Raw genomic sequence first — 22090 nt, forward strand, 5'->3', positions numbered from 1 at the left:
CCCAGTCACAATAATAAACAATTAGTCAGCATGTACATATAAATTCGTCAAACAGGGAATCGCATAGGCTGTGTCGCACGCTCCACGTCCAGCGATGTAAGCGGGTATTACCCTTGTCATTGCACAATAAAAAGAAGGAACAAGTAATACAAGACAATACAATACATATAATCACGTTCAGCACCTGCTCGGTTCGGAATATCCAATGTTAAAAATACAATGTCAGCGATTATTGGAACCAGAGCTGCCCCGCTAAAGCATTCAATTATGGTGCGCCGCCGTCGGTCGCAACCGTCGACGACATAGCGGCAGGGGCGCCCGCCGGAACCCGGTACTGCCTTACCCCTGAGACATGCTCAACGTAGACGTCCCTCGACCATCTAATGGTTTCCGAAACAACGAGCCTGCGCATCAGAGACGCGTAGCGGCGCGAAATATTAAGGCGCCTCAGCACAGGCTCGTTGGCCGGATCCCATGTACCAAGGGCACCAACGACGATCGCATCAACGGTGACGTCGTAGCCCTGAGAGTGCAGACCAGCGGCTAATGGAGAATACTTTAAGATCTTGGATCTCCGAGCATCCTCCATAGCCTTTTGCTGGTTCTCAAAGGCTACCGTGACATCCACGATGTTGATGCGTTTCGCCACGTCGTCGCGGACTACCAAGTCCGGACGGAGCGTGGCTAGATCGCCATCGACACCCTCGACCCGCTGGTTGACGCGGATCGTTCCCCTCAGTCTACAGGCCTTCGCCACGCGCTCCAAAATCGCGTCGTGGCGAAGCTGCAGAGCAGCCGAGTGGGGCAGACAGTGGCAAATAACGTGGGGGAGAGTTTCCCTCGCGTACCCGCACCGCCTGCATCGCCGGTCACCAGTGCCCCAACGCCTGGCTCCGTTCAGAGGCAGGACGTCGAGTCGGGCACGGTGGACGAAACGCCACTCGGCAAACCGGACATACTTGCCGTCCCTGAGAAAGCCATTGCTGACTCCCGAGCGGGACGACACCTGGTAAACCTTCCCTTGGTCAGGTTTAGCCAGAAGAGAGCAGAGGTAACTCTCTTGTATGGCCATCCTCAGGCGTCGAATGACCTGAGATCTGGCACCCGGTGTTATTAGAGTCCGCCGTCCCTCCGACCCCCTGCATTCGAGCATGAGGCCATCGGAAACGGTATCGTGTCGCCACGCCAGGCAAAGGCGTTGGGCCTGGCGACGCGAGGCGAGTCGAACCCTTGTCCAAAGGCTCGGGTCACCCAGGGGATCGCGGGCGAAGGGTCCTTCCAGGGAACCTGAAAGGAACTCCGCGACTTCCTCCTGGGAGGGCTGGTGGCCAGTTCGTCGTTGGACTGCATCCCTCAGGGAGAGCTTGGCCTGCCTCGCGACCGCCTCGTCTTTGCAGGTAAGCAACCTGAAAGCATTGGCGATCGCGAGAACGTCGGCCAAGTCTGCCATCGGGATGAGTCCGGCCCCTCCCCTCCAAGTGGGTAGGTAAACTACCTCCGCACTTGCCCGCTGGGGGAGGTTCATCCAGCCCTTGACCAGCCGTTTGACCAGTTTGTCAAACTTGGACAAGGGTCCCTTCTCGACCGCACCGCTGCGTAAGATGTGGTCCATCCGTGGCAGGATGAACGTCCGAAGAGCGTCCATCTTCTGCCACGGAGCCAGCAGCGATGCGTCGATCGCTCTCGCGTCCTCCATCATCCGTGTGATGGTGGCGACAGGAGTTTGGCTTAGGCGGTGTCCTACGGGAACACCCAGGTAGTCGTAAGCCTCTCCCTCTCCCAAGGCTTTGAGCTCCTCCTGTTGGAGGGAAAACACGGTCGGCAGGGCTTTTCGTGAGCTACCCTTACCACGAAGGTGCAGGGTAGCACACTTTTTGGGATTGAACTTCAATCCCGCCCTGGCCGCCGCCTCCTGGATGGTGTCGAGGAGGAGCTTCATCTCCTCCGGGGACGCAGCCACAAGTACGATGTCGTCCGCGTAGGCCAATGAGCGGTGGGTCACCTCCCCCAACCCATAGCCAACGGGCAGGGATTCGATGGTCTGAATCACCCGCTCGATGGCCAGGTTGAAGGTCATTGGACTACCCGGACAACCTTGCTTCACGCCCGCCAAGATGGGGATGTCCTCTGTAAAACCCTGGGAGGTCCGGACTCTGGTCGTGCACCCGGTGTTCATTGAAACCAATAAACGTTGGGTGTTAGGGGGAAGTTGGGCGCCCCTAAAAGCGTCGAACAGGACCTCGTGGGGGATGGAACCGAACGCATTCGTTAGGTCCAGCCACGAGGTCACTAGCTCCCGCCCCGTTCTTCGGCTGTCCTCTAGGATCTCCCTTAGCAGGAAGTTGTGCTCGTGGCACCCTTCGTGCCTCAGGAAACCCTTCTGAGGACAGCTTAGCCTCTTGCCCTTGATAGCAAAATCCATCAACCTGTCCGCTACCACTGCGGCGAACAGCTTCGGAACTGTATCGCCGAGCGCCAGCGGACGCCAGTTGGAGAGGTCGCTTCGGTCGCCCTTTTTGTGAATTAACACAGTGTTGGACGACTTCCACGACCGCGGAATGCAGCACAGTCGGAGGCAGCCATTAAATATGGCGGTGACCACGGAGCACCCTGGGTCTGCCCTCTTTATCGCGTCGTAAGTGACACCGTCCGGGCCTGGCGCAGTGTTGTGCGTCCGGCACAGACGGCTGTTCACCTCCGACGCGGAGAAGGGCTTCTCCAGCGCCCTCCGTAGGTCACCCTCCTCCTCAGCACCCCATTCCGGCCACACGTGAGGCTCACTCTCCAGGGGTGCCGCAGCCGAGTACATGCGGCGGAAGAACCCGTCGACCGCGACTTTGTCGACTTCGCAAAATGGCGAGGGTCCCTCCAAGATGGTCCGCATGGCCCGGCGACGGTTTTCCCTGTAGAGGCGTTGGAGCCTCGTGGCACTCCTGACGCGATCCTCAACGTCCGGGAGTTCGGGACTCGCTTGAGGATCGCGTTGGCGGTTGCTGCGGGGCCGCGAATTCCCGCTCGCGGATGTTGGTTGCCCCGCAGTCCCCTTGGTCGAGTGAGCCTTGAGGAAGGCGGACAGCTCAGCTGCGGCCTCCTCCAACTCCTCGACCGTAGCGACGGCCTCTGCCTTCGCGATAAGGGCTCTGCGAGTATTCGCGTCATCGCCCCTTCTCGCAGCCAGCTCGGGTCGCCGCTGGGGCATGGACCGCTGGCGCCTTGAGTTGGCGGTTGGCGCTGGGCAGGCACGAGGACGGGGAGCCTGTCCGAGCCCACGACCGGCTCGACCGCGGGGAATGGCACCGGGTTGGCCGAGGGAGGCCGACGCCGGAGCGGAAGTCGTGGGGCGGCTTGACCCGGTCCCGTCGGGCGCCCCGGCCGCAGCCGGGGACGGATGCGCACGACAGCTGCGCTCAATTATGGGGACGACATCCTCGGCCTCGGTTTGCGACGCACGCGACGTACGCGACGCATTAAAATGTTGCTGGGGGCTTCTGGGTGGGAGGGATGGCCCCCGGGGCGACGGCTGATGGTACTGCGGTGGGGACGTCGTTGCCGCACGTGGAGGTGGTGGTGATGCTGGCGACGAAAGGTTTATCCTCCGTCTATTCTCGCCCCGCGCCTCCTCATCGCTCTCGGAAGAGCTGCCACCACTGCAGATCCGGCGTCTTCTTCTCTTCGTCCGGACCATTCGCCATGTAGGGTCGGCGTCCTCTGGCGACGACTCGATAGTCGTGGGGGTCACCGGTTCACCCGGAGTAGTTGGGGTCGCCGGTTGACCCGTGGCCTCACGGATAGTGTCCAGGGGCGATGAGGGCACCTTTGGTCGCTCCTCTCTCCTGACCCCCGGCCCGATGTAGACGGCAGTTGCCATGATGGGGCCACCACACGACGTAGATGTTGTAGTCGTTGTGGTGAGGGTGGCCCCGCTGGTCGTGGTGACGACTGGGGGGGTCAGGGGACTGCAGCAGACAGTAATGGGAGAGGGTGGTGACGGCTTCCCTCCGCAGTCAACAGCAACCGATGGGTTGGGCCTCCCCTCCTGGTGTGGCGAAGCTGTTGTTCGAGGTGTTGTTTCACCAGGAGGCAAACTCACCGCCCTGGAAAGCCTGGAACCCGACCTGGTGGTGATGGTCGTTGGTGGAGGACCCTTCGCCCTGGTCCTCCTAGGGGGCTGTCCAGGCTTCGGGGGCTGGCTGGAGGCCCGCGTCGTCCTTCGTGTCACCGGGCTCGGTGTCTTGCCCGGTGACTCTCGTGCCCTGGTGGTCGGTGGCGTTTTTATGCTGCTGCCGCTGCTGCTGCTGCCGCTGCTACTCTTTGAGGCGGCGACCGTTGATGCCCTCTTGCTGGTCCCGGTGGTGGTGATAGTGGACTGTTTCAAATTCCGTGAGGCCGCCTCCGCATAGGTGGTGGGCGGGAGTCGCCGTTGGCCAGAGGACAGACGGTCGTTGGGGGCCGACGATGTTGGTGGTGTTGCAGTGGCGGTAGGCGTGGTAGCTCTCGTTAAGCTAGAGGTGGTGGGGGTGACGGAGGTTCTCCCGCAGATACTGGCCGACGTCCTCCTTGTAGTTGCGGGGGTGGCCGTCGCCCGCGTCGCGGGCCTTACAATAGTAGTTTGGGCGGCGGGGGATGGCGTCGCACGCGTCGAACGGACCGAGGAGCCACCCTGGCTCGTCCTGGTCGCGCCGCCACTCAACCGCGGTGCCGGTGCATTATTGCGCGGGGACGGCGCTCCCGAAGCACCTGCGGCGGCCCCGGGGTGGGCTTTTGTGACGTGGGCCTTAGTGTCTTTAAATGGGTACTTGCCCACGCCGTGGTACCCGCACAATCGACAAATATATTTCATTGTCCACTCCGGGTGGGTCCGCCGAAGATGCTGTTGGAGCGCCGTATGCGTCGAGTACTCAAAAGAGTTGCTTTTCGACGCCTTCTTTGTGAAGCACTCAGGGCATTTGAGTGCCTCAGCAAAGGGATATCTTAGAGTGATCTCCCTCACGGTGGCAGGCATTGTCATTGATAAAAGGGAGGGGGAGTAATAATAAAAAAAAAAAAAAAATCAAATTAAAGCTCCAGTCCTATAGAAAGGTAATAAGAATGAATGACTGCCCCGCGAGGTGAGACCACCGTATGGCACCGGTCAGTTCGCGGCAGATTTATAAGGGATAAATAGTTAAAATATATAAGTAATTCAGTGGTGGAGGCGGCGCGATCTGGAATCAGTGTGGGGTAAGCTGAGGGAACGCACGCGGTAAGTATATATATAGTATAAATAGCTAAATAAAATATAATACTTTAATAAATAAATAAATATAGTAGTTAAAAGAAATAAAATTGAGTCAGTAAAGAGGATAAAATAGATAACTACTGAACGGAAATATATAAATAAGTAAACAAAACAGAACAGTAAATAAATAAATAAGACGGTGAAAGAAAAAGAAAAGAAATAAATAGATAGATAAATAAATAAATATATATGTGAATAAGTAAAATAATAGATATATAAATAAATAAATAAATAGGACAGTAGAGAAATAAATAAATAAATAGATCAAGTAATATATAAATAAATAAGTAAATAAGTAAAATAGTAAAAAGTATATATATAAATAAATCAATGTATAAAACGGTGCATAAATAAATAAGTAAAACGATAAAAATATATATGCATAAGTTAGTCAGTGAATAAATAAAACAATGTGAGAATAGATAAAACAGTAAAATAAGAAAATGTAAATAAATAAATAAGTGAATAAATAAATATAGCAATGAATGTGTAAATAAATATATCGATAATGTATATATAAACGTGTAGATTTGCGCTTACTATCAATTACCGAGCAGGCAGCTGACGATCGTCGTGACTAGAGTAGTAGTAATTTTCGTAAAACACAGTAATTAAAATAAATCACGCAACTCTATACCTTGATTTTGGCCACAGGTGAACAGCAATAGAAATGGAATCCCGTGTGTCAAATAAATAAATGAATACATATAAGTAAGTCAGTAAGTAAAACAAGATAAAACAGTATAGAATAAAAGGAAGAAAAAGAAAAAAAAAAAAGAAAAAAAAAAAAAAAAGAAGGTAGAACGAAAATTTCCCCGTGGCGGGATTCGAACTGCCTCTCTAACACGCACGTCGTGACTCGACTGTGTACGTGCTACCGCATGGGCTACTGACTAGTTCTGCAATACAGTCTGTACAAACCGTAGTATATTGTACCGGTTTCTAAATTGAATAAGCGGAATTCGAGCAACAATTAATTTTACGTAAATATAGTAAATAAATAAATAAATAAGTAAATAAATAAATAAATAAGTAAATAAATAAATAAATAGATACAGAATACAACAGATAAATCAACAGCCCAGTATACATACATAAATAAATAAATAGATAAGTAAATGTATAAATAAATAAATAGACAAGTAAATCAATAGGTAAAATAAATAGATCAGTACATAAATAATAACTAAATAAATAAATGTCTCGATGGATAGGAACTAATGAACATAGATCAAGAGACTAGAAAAGTGGCAGTTCGGATCACACGAATGATGAGACCCACAGGAGCCGAAGTAGGTGTACTCATTTAAATAATATGTGTGTGGGCTGGACAGGTGGTTCACTCCACCGCAAAGGAGAGGGACTGGGGGTGTCAATCGCACACCCCGACCGTCGAATGTGTCAAAATTTGAGGCACCACGCGGTGCCAATTAATGCAATGAAATAATTGGACTCTAACGAGTCCAATCTTCAAATAATAAAATTAATTCAACGGTCGGGGGAGCACGATGACAAGGACGAAGGAACCGTTCTCGCATAAACAGGAGAACGTTGGATAGGATGACTTCTATTTGAAATAGAAGTGGGATAGAGGAAGGAGGGCTGTGCTTGGACGCGTAGCGACCTCGCACAGCAAGGGAAAGGAGTAGCGGTGGAGTACTCACCCACCGGTCCCGCGCTGCCGTCTGCGCACCCACACACACTGGACACTCCACTCCTGTGGGCACCTCACTGCTCCTGCGTGGTAGAGTTGCGTGGTTTAAACACGCAGGGTACTTACCGCTTCTCGGCACACGGCGCGTGGAAAAATAGGCGAAAGATCAAAGTGTAGCGGTCGACCGAAAATTTGATTTTTCGACAAGCGCTTAAAAAAAAAAAAAAAAGTGAGTAGTGGCTATAAATTATTCTTGGAAATAGTTTATTGAGCCAATTCTGGCGGCACTGCAATGCCAGACCGACTCGCGACAGAGGTGGAGCAAGCTCCAACTGCTCCGTCAATTTCCAAAAATCAGATTAATATTCTGACTCCCCAATGGGGAGTGTATCAGATATTAAGCTGATAAGAACAGATAAAAGAGCGTTTATTGATCAAATTCATCAAACTTCCCCTGGTGAACAATACTCACCAGGGGTACATTGTTGCCACCTTTGTAACATTGAAAGCTCGTGGTTGTCAATTCATATAAACGTAGCGATTAACGCAGTCGGTAAATAAAAGAAACAGTCAGTACATTAAAAAAAGACGATTACAGAATACAAAAAAAATCGCACTGAGCTATACGCAATTACGCTCCGAGTCCAGCGATGTAAGCGGGTGTTAGCCTTGTCAACAGATAATAAGGGACGGAATACAAAATAAGAAATATCAGTCGGTGCCTGCTCGGCGCGCTGAATATTTGAGCGAGGTCGCTATACAGCCAGAGTAGTCCCGCTAAAACATGCAACTACTGCGCGCCGCCGTCGGTCGCAACCGTCGACGGCATAGCGGCAGGGGCGCCCGCCGGGACCCGGTACTGCCTTACCCCTGAGACATGCTCAACGTAGACGTCCCTCGACCATCTAATGGTTTCCGAAACAACGAGCCTGCGCATCAGAGACGCGTAGCGGCGCGAAATATTCAGGCGCCTCAGCACAGGCTCGTTGGCCGGATCCCATGTACCAAGGGCACCAACGACGATCGCATCAACGGTGACGTCGTAGCCCTGAGAGTGCAGACCAGCGGCTAATGGAGAATACTTTAAGATCTTGGATCTCCGAGCATCCTCCATAGCCTTTTGCTGGTTCTCAAAGGCTACCGTGACATCCACGATGTTGATGCGTTTCGCCACGTCGTCGCGGACTACCAAGTCCGGACGGAGCGTGGCTAGATCGCCATCGACACCCTCGACCCGCTGGTTGACGCGGATCGTTCCCCTCAGTCTACAGGCCTTCGCCACGCGCTCCAAAATCGCGTCGTGGCGAAGCTGCAGAGCCGCCGAGTGGGGCAGACAGTGGCAAATAACGTGGGGGAGAGTTTCCCTCGCGTACCCGCACCGCCTGCATCGCCGGTCACCAGTGCCCCAACGCCTGGCTCCGTTCAGAGGCAGGACGTCGAGTCGGGCACGGTGGACGAAACGCCACTCGGCAAACCGGACATACTTGCCGTCCCTGAGAAAGCCATTGCTGACTCCCGAGCGGGACGACACCTGGTAAACCTTCCCTTGGTCAGGTTTAGCCAGAAGAGAGCAGAGGTAACTCTCCTGTATGGCCATCCTCAGGCGTCGAATGACCTGAGATCTGGCACCCGGTGTAATAAGAGTCCGCCGTCCCTCCGACCCCCTGCATTCGAGCATGAGGCCATCGGAAACGGTATCGTGTCGCCACGCCAGGCAAAGGCGTTGGGCCTGGCGACGCGAGGCGAGTCGAACCCTTGTCCAAAGGCTCGGGTCACCCAGGGGATCGCGGGCGAAGGGTCCTTCCAGGGAACCTGAAAGGAACTCCGCGATTTCCTCCTGGGAGGGCTGGTGGCCAGTTCTTCGTTGGACTGCATCCCTCAGGGAGAGTTTGGCCCGTCCCGCGACCGCCTCGTCTTTGCAGGTAAGCAACCTGAAAGCATTGGCGATCGCGAGAACGTCGGCCAAGTCTGCCATCGGGATGAGTCCGGCCCCTCCCCTCCAAGTGGGGAGGTAAACTACCTCCGCACTTGCGCGCTGGGGGAGGTTCATCCAGCCCTTGACCAGCCGTTTGACCAGTTTGTCAAACTTGGACAAGGGTCCCTTCTCGACCGCACCGCTGCGTAAGATGTGGTCCATCCGTGGCAGGATGAACGTCCGAAGAGCGTCCATCTTCTGCCACGGAGCCAGCAGCGATGCGTCGATCGCTCTCGCGTCCTCCATCATCCGTGTGATGGTGGCGACAGGAGTTTGGCTTACGCGGTGTCCTACGGGAACACCCAGGTAGTCGTAAGCCTCTCCCTCTCCCAAGGCTTTGAGCTCCTCCTGTTGGAGGGAAAACACGGTCGGCAGGGCTTTTCGTGAGCTACCCTTACCACGAAGGTGCAGGGTAGCACACTTTTTGGGATTGAACTTCAATCCCGCCCTGGCCGCCGCCTCCTGGATGGTGTCGAGGAGGAGCTTCATCTCCTCCGGGGACGCAGCCACAAGTACGATGTCGTCCGCGTAGGCCAATGAGCGGTGGGTCACCTCCCCCAACCTATAGCCAACGGGCAGGGATTCGATGGTCTGAATCACCCGCTCGATGGCCAGGTTGAAGGTCATTGGACTACCCGGACAACCTTGCTTCACGCCCGCCAAGATGGGGATGTCCTCTGTAAAACCCTGGGAGGTCCGGACTCTGGTCGTGCACCCGGTGTTCATTGAAACCAATAAACGTTGGGTGTTAGGGGGAAGTTGGGCGCCCCTAAAAGCGTCGAACAGGACCTCGTGGGGGATGGAACCGAACGCATTCGTTAGGTCCAGCCACGAGGTCACTAGCTCCCGCCCCGTTCTTCGACTGTCCTCTAGGATCTCCCTTAGCAGGAAGTTGTGCTCGTGGCACCCCTCGTGCCTCAGGAAACCCTTCTGAGGACAGCTTAGCCTCTTGCCCTTGATAGCAAAATCCATCAACCTGTCCGCTACCACTGCGGCGAACAGCTTCGGAACTGTATCGCCGAGCGCTAGCGGACGCCAGTTGGAGAGGTCGCTTCGGTCGCCCTTTTTGTGAATTAACACAGTGTTGGACGACTTCCACGACCGCGGAATGCAGCACAGTCGGAGGCAGCCATTGAATATGGCGGTGACCACGGAGCACCCTGGGTCCGCCCTCTTTATCGCGTCGTAGGTGACACCGTCCGGGCCTGGCGCAGTGTTGTGCGTCCGGCACAGACGGCTGCTCACCTCCGACGCGGAGAAGGGCTTCTCCAACGCCCTCCGTAAGTCACCCTCCTCCTCAGTACCCCACTCCGGCCACACGTGAGGCTCACTCTCCAGGGGTTCCGCAGCCGAGTACATGCGGCGGAAGAACCCGTCGACCGCGACTTTGTCGACTTCGCAAAATGGCGAGGGTCCCTCCAAGATGGTCCGCATGGCCCGGCGACGGTTTTCCCTGTAGAGGCGTTGGAGCCTCGTGGCACTCCTGACGCGATCCTCAACGTCCGGGTGTTCGGGACTCGCTTGAGGATCGCGTTGGCGGTTGCTGCGGGGCCGCGAATTCCCGTTCGCGGATGTTGGTTGCCCCGCAGTCCCCTTGGTCGAGTGAGCCTTGAGGAAGGCGGACAGCTCAGCTGCGGCCTCCTCCAACTCCTCGACCGTAGCGACGGCCTCTGCCTTCGCGATAAGGGCTCTGCGAGTATTCGCGTCATCGCCCCTTCTCGCAGCCAGCTCGGGTCGCCGCTGGGGCATGGACCGCTGACGCCTTGAGTTGGCGGTTGGCGCTGGGCAGGCACGAGGACGGGGAGCCTGTCCGAGCCCACGACCGGCTCGACCGCGGGGAATGGCACTGGGTTGGCCGAGGGAGGCCGACGCCGGAGCGGAAGTCGTGGGGCGGCTTGACCCGGTCCCGTCTGGCGCCCCGGCCGCAGCCGGAGACGGATGCGCACGACAGCCGCGCTCGATTATGGGGACAGCGTCCTCGGTCCGTTGCGACGCACGCGGTGTACGCGACGTAATTGTATTTTGTGGGGGGCTCGTAGGTGGGAGGGACGGCCCCCGGGGCGACAGTTGATGGGCCTGTGATAGGGACGTCCTTGTGGCCCTTGGAGATAGTGTTGGTGCTGGTGTCGTCATCTTTCGTCTGTCATCACCCCGCACCTCCCCGTCGCTCTCCGAAGAGCTACCACCGCTGGAGATCCGGCGCCTTCCTTTCCTCGTGCGAACCGTCCGCCAGGTGGAAAGGGCAACCTCCGGTGACGACTCCGTGACCGTCAGGGTCGCCAGTTGAGCCGGGATCGTTGGGGTCATTGGTTGATCCGCGGCCTCACGGATAGTGTCCAAGGGCGAAGAAGGCATCTGTGGCCGCCTCTCACTCCCGATCCCGGGACGTATGTACACGGCCGTTGACATTATGGGGCCACCACACGACGTTGAAGTTGTAGTCGTCGTAGTGAGAGTGGCCCCGCTTGTCGTGGTGACAACCACGGAAATCGGGAGACTACAGCAGACGGTGGTGGGGGATGGTGGTAACGGTATCCCCCTACAATCAGCGGTGTCCGTTAGTTTGGGCCTCTCCTCCTGGTTCGGCGAAGTAAGGATGGCTGGTGTTGTGTTACCAGGAGGCAAACTCACAGCCCTCGATAGCCTGGACCCCGACCTGGTGGTGATGGTCGTTTGTGGAGGACCCTTCGCCCTGGTCCTCTTAGGGGGCTGGACAGGCTTCGGGGGCTGGCTCGAGGCCCTCGTTATCCTACGCGTCACCGGGCTTGGTGTTTTGCCGGGCGACGCGCGTGCCATGGTGGTGGGTGGCGTACTTTTGCTGCTGCTGCCGCTGCTGCTTGGTGGAGTGGCGACAGTTGCAGTCCCTCTCCTGGCCCCGAAAGAGGTGATGGTGGACTGCCTCAGGTTCCGTGAGGCCGCCTCTGCGTAGGTGGTCGGTGGGAGTCGCCGTTGGCCAGAGGGTGGACGGTCATTAGCAACTAGATGTGCGGGCAGTGTTGCTGTGGTATTAGGGGTGGTAGCTCTCGTCGAGCTCGCGGAGGCGGGAGTGACAGAGGTTCTCCCGCTGGTGGTGCTGGACGTCCTTCTCTTATTTGGGGGTGTAACTGTCGCCCGGGTCGCAGACCTTACATTATGGGAGACTGGGGACGGCGTCGCGCGCGTCGAACAGACCGAGGAGCCACTCCGGCTCGTTCTCGTCGCGCCGCCACTTAACCGCGGTGCCGGTGCATTATTGCATACGGACGGCGCTCCCGGAGCACCCGCAGCGGCCCCGGGGTGGGCTTTTGTGACGTGGGCCTTGACATCTTTGAATGGATATCCACCCACGCCACTGTATCCACAGAAACGACAAACATATTTGATTGTCCACCCCGGGTGGGTCCGCCGGAGATGCTGCTGGAACGCCGTGTGCGTCGGGTACTCAAAAGAGTTACTCTTTGAGGCTTTTTTGCTGAAACACTCGGGACATTTGAGTGCCTCAGCAAAGGGGAATTCTAAAGTGATCCCCCTCCCGGTAGCAGGCATTATCGTGTAGAAGAGAAGAGAGAAAAAGAAAAAAAAAAAAAAAAAAAAAAAGAGAGAAAGAAAGGAGAAACAGCTCACGGAGCAGTCAATGTGGTAAAAATAAAATGAATGCCCGCACCGCGGGGTGAGAACACTTATGCACCTGGGCACACCGCGGAAGGTAGAGAGAAAAAAAAAAGAAAGAAAGAAGAAATATAAGAGAAAAGAAAGGAAGAAAAAAAAAAAAGAAAAAAAAACAGAAGAAAGAATATAAAGAAGTGATTAAACAGATGTATGTTTATGAATGCGTGCGGCGGCGCGATCTCGAATCTGGGTCAGGTATACTGACAAAGCACACGACGCAAGATAAAATAAGCATACAATAAGAAGATAAATAAAATAAAATAAAATAGAATAGAATGGAATGAGATAAATAAATAAAATATATAGATAAAAGTAGTAAACGTAATAAAATGAATGTGTAGATTAATAGAATAAGAAGAAAAAAGATAAATAGATAAAATAGGTAGTTAACGTAAGTAAAATATATATAATAAATAGAATAAATAGATGAACTGAATAATACAATGAGTAAATGGAAAAAGATAAAGTGAAGTATGTAAAATGAGTACAATAAATAACATAGATAGGTAAAATGACTAGAAAGTATAGCAGAAATATATGTCAATAAAATATAAAATAAATAAATAAATAAATAATTAAATGAATAAATAAATATATAAATAACAAAAACAAAAACAATGTATAAATAGCTGTATGAATCAATATAAATAAATAAATAAATAGCGACGGCAGTAAACAGATAAATCAATAGATAGACAAAAAATAAATAAATGTGTACAGATTCGCACTTACTATCTACTACCGAGCAGGCAACCGACTGTCGTCACGACTAGAGACACACCTATGGTAGATGGGATCGAATAATACAAAGTCAAATAAAATAGGATAAACCACGCAATCTCGCTCACTGGGTCTTATATTGCCGGTGATTGTGGAAGAGAAATAGAATGGAATAAAATAGGATAGAATAGAATAGGATAAAATAGTATAGTACAAAATAGAGCAAAGATAAAAATAGAATAAATACTATACAGTAAAATTGACTAGAAAATAACGAGGAATAAGAGAAAATAAAAAATAAATAAATAAAGAAAGAAGGAGAAAGAAATGGAGGGAAAAAAAAGAAAAAAAAAAAAAAAAAAAATATATAAGACTCAGATTGCCCAGACCGGGACTCGAACTGCCCCTGTGATGTGCCCACGACAAAGTACGCGTTTCGTACGAAGCACTCTACCAGCTCAGCCAGCTAGCGCTTGTATAATTTGATGTCTATATTTCGTTATAACGGTGAATAAATAAAATAAAATAAATCGGAGCAACACAGATAAATAAATAAACAATCCAATAGGTAGATAAATAAATAAATAGATAAATAAATAATGAGTAAATAAATAGATAAATCTGAATAAATAAGTATATAAATAAATAAATATATAAATAAAACAGCGACTAGATGGATGTGTAGATGGTTAAGAACTGGTAGACATATATTAAAGGACTAGAGCTCTTGGAAGGCAGTTCGAGTCTAGGGAACAGTGGGCACCCGAGGAGTCGAGTCGGATGAACTTATTTTAAGAAAGTAGAGCGCGTGTGGGCTGACAGGTGGTTCACTCCACCGCAAAGGAGAGGGACTGGGGGTGTCAATCGCGCACCCCGACCGTCGAATGTGTCAAATTTAAGGCACCACGCGGTGCTAATTAATAGTGTAAAAATAATTGGACTCTAACGAGTCCAATCTTCAAATAATAAAATTAATTCAACGGTCGGGGGAGCACGATGACAAGGACGAAGGAACCGTTCTCGCATAAACACGAGAACGTTGGATAGGATACTTCTATTTGAAAATAGAAGTGGGACAGAGGAAGGAAGGCTGTGCTTGGACGCGTAGCGACCTCGCACAGCAAGGGAAAGGAGTAGCGGTGGAGTACTTACCCACCGGTCCCGCGCTGCCGTCTGCGCACCCACACACACTCGACACTCCACTCCTGTGGGCACCTCACTGCTCCTGCGTGGTAGAGCTGCGTGGTTTAAACGCAGGGTACTTACCGCTTCTCGGCACACGGCGCGTGGAAAAATAGGCGAAAGATCAAAGTGTAGCGGTTAGCGAAAAATTTGATTTTTCGACAAGCGCTTAAAAAAAAAAGTGAGTACTGGCTGTAAATTATGCTTGGAAATAGTTTATTGAGCCAATTCTGGCGGCACTGCAATGCCAGACCGACTCGCGACAGAGGTGGAGCAAGCTCCAACTGCTCCGTCAATTTCCAAAAATCAGATTAATATTCTGACTCCCCAATGGGGAGTGTATCAGATATTAAGCTGATAAGAACAGATAAAAGAGCGTTTATTGATCAAATTCATCAAACTTCCCCTGGTGAACAATACTCACCAGGGGTACATTGTTGCCACCTTTGTAACATTGAAAGCTCGTGGTTGTCAATTCATATAAACGTAGCGATTAACGCAGTCGGTAAATAAAAGAAACAGTCAGTACATTAAAAAAAGACGATTACAGAATACAAAAAAAAATCGCACTGAGCTATACGCAATTACGCTCCGAGTCCAGCGATGTAAGCGGGTGTTAGCCTTGTCAACAGATAATAAGGGACGGAATACAAAATAAGAAATATCAGTCGGTGCCTGCTCGGCGCGCTGAATATTTGAGCGAGGTCGCTATACAGCCAGAGTAGTCCCGCTAAAACATGCAACTACTGCGCGCCGCCGTCGGTCGCAACCGTCGACGGCATAGCGGCAGGGGCGCCCGCCGGGACCCGGTACTGCCTTACCCCTGAGACATGCTCAACGTAGACGTCCCTCGACCATCTAATGGTCTCCGAAACAATAAGCCTGCGCATCAGAGACGCGTAATGGCGCGAGATGTTGAGGCGCCTCAGCACAGGCTCATTGGCCGGATCCCATGTACCAAGGGCACCAACGACGATCGCATCAACGGTAACGTCGTAGCCCTGAGAGTGCAGACCAGCGGCTAATGGAGAATACTTTAAGATCTTGGATCTCCGAGCATCCTCCATAGCCTTTTGCTGGTTCTCAAAGGCTACCGTGACATCCACGATGTTGATGCGTTTCGCCACGTCGTCGCGGACTACCAAGTCCGGACGGAGCGTGGCTAGATCGCCATCGACACCCTCGACCCGCTGGTTGACGCGGATCGTTCCCCTCAGTCTACAGGCCTTCGCCACGCGCTCCAAAATCGCGTCGTGGCGAAGCTGCAGAGCCGCCGAGTGGGGCAGACAGTGGCAAATAACGTGGGGGAGAGTTTCCCTCGCGTACCCGCACCGCCTGCATCGCCGGTCACCAGTGCCCCAACGCCTGGCTCCGTTCAGAGGCAGGACGTCGAGTCGGGCACGGTGGACGAAACGCCACTCGGCAAACCGGACATACTTGCCGTCCCTGAGGAAGCCATTGCTGACTCCCGAGCGGGACGACACCTGGTAAACCTTCCCTTGGTCAGGTTTAGCCAGAAGAGAGCAGAGGTAACTCTCCTGTATGGCCATCCTCAGGCGTCGAATGACCTGAGATCTGGCACCCGGTGTTATTAGAATCCGCCGTCCCTCCGACCCCCTGCATTCGAGCATGAGGCCATCGGAAACGGTATCGTGTCGCCACGCCAGGCAAAGGCGTTGGGCCTGGCGACGCGAGGCGAGTCGAACCCTTGTCCAAAGGCTCGGGTCACCCAGGGGATCGCGGGCGAAGGGTCCTTCCAGGGAACCTGAAAGGAACTCCGCGATTTCCTCCTGGGAGGGCTGGTGGCCAGTTCGTCGTTGGACTGCATCCCTCAGGGAGAGCTTGGCCCGTCTCGCGACCGCCTCGTCTTTGCAGGCTAATAACCTGAAAGCATTGGCGATCGCGAGAACGTCGGCCAAGTCTGCCATCGGGATGAGTCCGGCCCCTCCCCTCCAAGTGGGGAGGTAAACTACCTCCGCACTTGCGCGCTGGGGGAGGTTCATCCAGCCCTTGACCAGCCGTTTGACCAGTTTGTCAAACTTGGACAAGGGTCCCTTCTCGACCGCACCGCTGCGTAAGATGTGGTCCATCCGTGGCAGGATGAACGTCCGAAGAGCGTCCATCTTCTGCCACGGAGCCAGCAGCGATGCGTCGATCGCTCTCGCGTCCTCCATCATCCGTGTGATGGTGGCGACAGGAGTTTGGCTTAGGCGGTGTCCTACGGGAACACCCAGGTAGTCGTAAGCCTCTCCCTCTCCCAAGGCTTTGAGCTCCTCCTGTTGGAGGGAAAACACGGTCGGCAGGGCTTTTCGTGAGCTACCCTTACCACGAAGGTGCAGGGTAGCACACTTTTTGGGATTGAACTTCAATCCCGCCCTGGCCGCCGCCTCCTGGATGGTGTCGAGGAGGAGCTTCATCTCCTCCGGGGACGCAGCCACAAGTACGATGTCGTCCGCGTAGGCCAATGAGCGGTGGGTCACCTCCCCCAACCCATAGCCAACGGGCAGGGATTCGATGGTCTGAATCACCCGCTCGATGGCCAGGTTGAAGGTCATTGGACTACCCGGACAACCTTGCTTCACGCCCGCCAAGATGGGGATGTCCTCTGTAAAACCCTGGGAGGTCCGGACTCTGGTCGTGCACCCGGTGTTCATTGAAACCAATAAACGTTGGGTGTTAGGGGGAAGTTGGGCGCCCCTAAAAGCGTCGAACAGGACCTCGTGGGGGATGGAACCGAACGCATTCGTTAGGTCCAGCCACGAGGTCACTAGCTCCCGCCCCGTTCTTCGGCTGTCCTCCAGGATCTCCCTTAGCAGGAAGTTGTGCTCGTGGCACCCTTCGTGCCTCAGGAAACCCTTCTGAGGACAGCTTAGCCTGTTGCCCTTTACAGCAAAATCCATCAACCTGTCCGCCATCACTGCGGCGAACAGCTTCGGAACTGTATCGCCGAGCGCTAGCGGACGCCAGTTGGAGAGGTCGCTTCGGTCGCCCTTTTTGTGAATTAACACAGTGTTGGACGACTTCCACGACCGCGGAATGCAGCACAGTCGGAGGCAGCCATTGAATATGGCGGTGACCACGGAGCACCCTGGGTCCGCCCTCTTTATCGCGTCGTAGGTGACACCGTCCGGGCCTGGCGCAGTGTTGTGCGTCCGACACAGACGGCTGTTCACCTCCGACGCGGAGAAGGGCTTCTCCAGCGCCCTCCGTAGGTCACCCTCCTCCTCAGCACCCCATTCCGGCCACACGTGAGGCTCACTCTCCAGGGGCGCCGCAGCCGAGTACATGCGGCGGAAGAACCCGTCGACCGCGACTTTGTCGACTTCGCAAAATGGCGAGGGTCCCTCCAAGATGGTCCGCATGGCCCGGCGACGGTTTTCCCTGTAGAGGCGTTGGAGCCTCGTGGCACTCCTGACGCGATCCTCAACGTCCGGGTGTTCGGGACTCGCTTGAGGATCGCGTTGGCGGTTGCTGCGGGGCCGCGAATTCCCGTTCGCGGATGTTGGATGCCCCGCAGTCCCCTTGGTCGAGTGAGCCTTGAGGAAGGCGGACAGCTCAGCTGCGGCCTCCTCCAACTCCTCGACCGTAGCGACGGCCTCTGCCTTCGCGATAAGGGCTCTGCGAGTATTCGCGTCATCGCCCCTTCTCGCAGCCAGCTCGGGTCGCCGCTGGGGCATGGACCGCTGACGCCTTGAGTTGGCGGTTGGCGCTGGGCAGGCACGAGGACGGGGAGCCTGTCCGAGCCCACGACCGGCTCGACCGCGGGGAATGGCACCGGGTTGGCCGAGGGAGGCCGACGCCGGAGCGGAAGTCGTGGGGCGGCTTGACCCGGTCCCGTCGGGCGCCCCGGCCACAGCCGGAGACGGATGCGCACGACAGCCGCGCTCGATTATTGGGACGACGTCCTCGGTCCGTTGCGACGCACGCGGTGTACGCGACGCATTTGAATTTTGATGGGGGCTCGTGGGTGGAAGGGCTGACCCCCGCGGCGACAGTTGGTGGGTCGGGGGGAGGGACGTCCTTGGGATCCGTGTGGACACTGTTGGTCCGGCTGGTGGTGTTGGATCCTTCCTCTTCCGTATGTTAACGCCCCGCACCTCCTCTTCGCTCTCGGAGGAGCTACTGCTGCTGGAGATCCGGCGTCTCTCTCTCCTCGATCTGACCGTCCGCCAGGTGGAGATGGCATCCTCTGGCGACGACTCGGTGGCCGCTGAAGTCGACCGTTGATCCCGATATGTTGGGGTCGTCGGCCGAACCGCGGCCTCACGGATGGTGTCCAGAGGCGAAGGAGGCATCCGCGGCCGCTTTTCCATCCCGACCCCGAACCCGATGGAGATGGTCGTTGACATTATGGGGCCACCACACGACGTAGATGTAGTAGTCGTGGTGGTGAGGGTGGCCCCGCTGGTTGTTGTGACGACTAGAGGGGTCAGGAGGTTGCGGCAGGCAGTTGTGGGGGGAGATGGTGGTAGTTTCCCCCTGCAGTCAGCAGGATCGGGCCTCCCCTCCTGGCGTGGCGAAGTCGTCGTGGTAGGTGGTGTGTTGCCAGGAGGTAAGCTCACTGCTCTCAGAAGCCTGGGCCCCGACCTGATGTTGATGGTAGTGGGTGGAGGACCCTTCGCCCTGGTCCTCCTAGGGAGCTGTACAGGCTTCGGTGGTTGGCTGGAGGCCCTCGTGATCCGGCGCGTCACTGGGCTGGATGATTTATCCAGTGACGCGCGTGCCATGGTAGTGGGCGATGATTTCCTGCCGCTGCTGCTGCCACCACTGCTCGGTGGGCTAATGGCCGCCGATGATCTCCCACCGGTTCCCGTGATGGTGGTGGTGGACTGCCTCTGGCTCCGCGAGACCACCTCCGCATAGGTTGTCGGCGGGGAACGCCGTTGGCCAGAGGACGGACGGTCTCCGGAAGCCGGATGTGCCGGTGGCGTTGCAGCAATCCTCGGGGCAGTAGCTCTCGTTGAGCCAGAGTTGGTGGGGGTGATTGAGGTCCTCCCGCTGGGATTGCCGGACGCCCTCGTGGTCGTGGGTGTGACTGTCGCCCGCGTCGCGGGCCTTACAATGAGGGAAGCAGGGGACGGCGTCGCGCGCGTCGAACGGACCAAGGAACCACTCTGGCTCGTCCCAGTCGCGCCGCCACTTAATCGCGTTGCCGGTGCATTATTCCTTGGAGACGGCACCCCTAAAGCACCCGCGGCGGCCCCGGGGTGAGCTTTCGTGACGTGGGCCTTAGTGTCTTTAAATGGGTACTTGCCCACGCCGTGGTACCCGCACAATCGACAAATATATTTCATTGTCCACTCCGGGTGGGTCCGCCGAAGATGCTGTTGGAGCGCCGTATGCGTCGAGTACTCAAAGGAGTTGCTTTTCGACGCCTTCTTTGTGAAGCACTCAGGGCATTTGAGTGCCTCAGCAAAGGGATATCTTAGAGTGATCTCCCTCACGGTGGCAGGCATTGTCATTGATAAAAGGGAGGGGGAGTAATAAAAAAAAAATCAAATTAAAGCTCCAGTCATATAGAAAGGTAATAAGAATGAATGACTGCCCCGCGAGGTGAGACCACCGTATGGCACCGGTCAGTTCGCGGCAGATTTATAAGGGATAAATAGTTAATATATATAAGTAATTCAGTGGTGGAGGCGGCGCGATCTGGAATCAGTGTGGGGTAAGCTGAGGAAACGCACGCGGTAAGTATATATAGTATAAATAGCTAAATAAAATATAATACTTTAATAAATAAATAAATATAGTAGTTAAAATAAATAAAATTGAGTCAGTAAAGAGGATAAAATAGATAACTACTGAACGGAAATATATAAATAAGTAAACAAAACAGAACAGTAAATGAATAAATAAGACGGTGAAAGAAAAAGAAAAGAAATAAATAGATAAATAAATAAATAAATATATATGTAAATAAGTAAAATAATAGATATATAGATAAATAAATAAATAAATAAATAGGACAGTAGAGAAATAAATAAATAAATAGATCGAGTAATATATAAATAGATAAGTAAATAAATAAAATGGTAAAAAAGTATATATATAAATAAATCAATGTATAAAAACGGTGCATAAATAAATAAGTAAAACGATAAAAATATATATGCATAAGTTAGTCAGTGAATAAATAAAACAATGTGAGAATAGATAAAACAGTAAAATAAGAAAATGTAAATAAATAAATAAGTGAATAAATAAATATAGCAATGAATGTGTAAATAAATATATCGATAATGTATATATAAACGTGTAGATTTGCGCTTACTATCAATTACCGAGCAGGCAGCTGACGATCGTCGTGACTAGAGTAGTAGTAATTTTCGTAAAACACAGTAATTAAAATAAATCACGCAACTCTATACCTTGATTTTGGCCACAGGTGAACAGCAATAGAAATGGAATCCCGTGTGTCAAATAAATAAATGAATACATATAAGTAAGTCAGTAAGTAAAACAAGATAAAACAGTATAGAATAAAAGGAAGAAAAAGAAAAAAAAAGAAAAAAAAAAAAAAAAAAAAAAGAAGGTAGAACGAAAATTTCCCCGTGGCGGGATTCGAACTGCCTCTCTAACACGCACGTCGTGACTCGACTGTGTACGTGCTACCGCATGGGCTACTGACTAGTTCTGCAATACAGTCTGTACAAACCGTAGTATACAGTACCGGTTTCTAAATTGAGTAAGCGGAATTCGAGCAACAATTAATTTTACGTAAATATAGTAAATAAATAAATAAATAAATAAATAAGTAAATAAATAAATAAATAGATACAGAATACAACAGATAAATCAACAGCCCAGTATACATACATAAATAAATAAATAGATAAGTAAATGTATAAATAAATAAATAGACAAGTAAATCAATAGGTAAAATAAATAGATCAGTACATAAATAATAACTAAATAAATAAATGTCTCGATGGATAGGAACTAATGAACATAGATCAAGAGACTAGAAAAGTGGCAGTTCGGATCACACGAATGATGAGACCCACAGGAGCCGAAGTAGGTGTACTCATTTAAATAAATGTGTGTGGGCTGGACAGGTGGTTCACTCCACCGCAAAGGAGAGGGACTGGGGGTGTCAATCGCACACCCCGACCGTCGAATGTGTCAAAATTTGAGGCACCACGCGGTGCCAATTAATGCAGTGAAATAATTGGACTCTAACGAGTCCAATCTTCAAATAATAAAATTAATTCAACGGTCGGGGGAGCACGATGACAAGGACGAAGGAACCGTTCTCGCATAAACACGAGAACGTTGGAGAGGATAAACTTCTATTTGAAATAGAAGTGGGATAGAGGAAGGAGGGCTGTGCTTGGACGCGTAGCGACCTCGCACAGCAAGGGAAAGGAGTAGCGGTGGAGTACTCACCCACCGGTCCCGCGCTGCCGTCTGCGCACCCACACACACTGGACACTCCCACTCCTGTAGGCACCTCACTGCTCCTGCGTGGTAGAGTTGCGTGGTTTAAACGCAGGGTGTACTTACCGCTTCTCGGCACACGGCGCGTGGAAAAATAGGCGAAAGATCAAAGTGTAGCGGTTAGCGAAAAATTTGATTTTTCGAAAACTGCTTGTAAAAAAAAGTGAGTAGTTGCTGCAAATTGTGCTTGGAAATA

General features: G+C 52.6%; 2 pseudogenes; both read right to left on the minus strand.

Moving 5' to 3' along the window:
- Positions 1-7194: 7194 nt before the first annotated feature.
- Positions 7195-7376, minus strand: LOC143181299 (U2 spliceosomal RNA; annotated as a pseudogene).
- A 7295-nt stretch (positions 7377-14671) lies between these two features.
- Positions 14672-14853, minus strand: LOC143181300 (U2 spliceosomal RNA; annotated as a pseudogene).
- Between the last annotated feature and the right edge of the window lie 7237 nt (positions 14854-22090).

Source organism: Calliopsis andreniformis, chromosome 6 (assembly GCF_051401765.1).
Source record: "Calliopsis andreniformis isolate RMS-2024a chromosome 6, iyCalAndr_principal, whole genome shotgun sequence".
Taxonomy (NCBI): Eukaryota; Metazoa; Arthropoda; class Insecta; order Hymenoptera; family Andrenidae; genus Calliopsis; species Calliopsis andreniformis.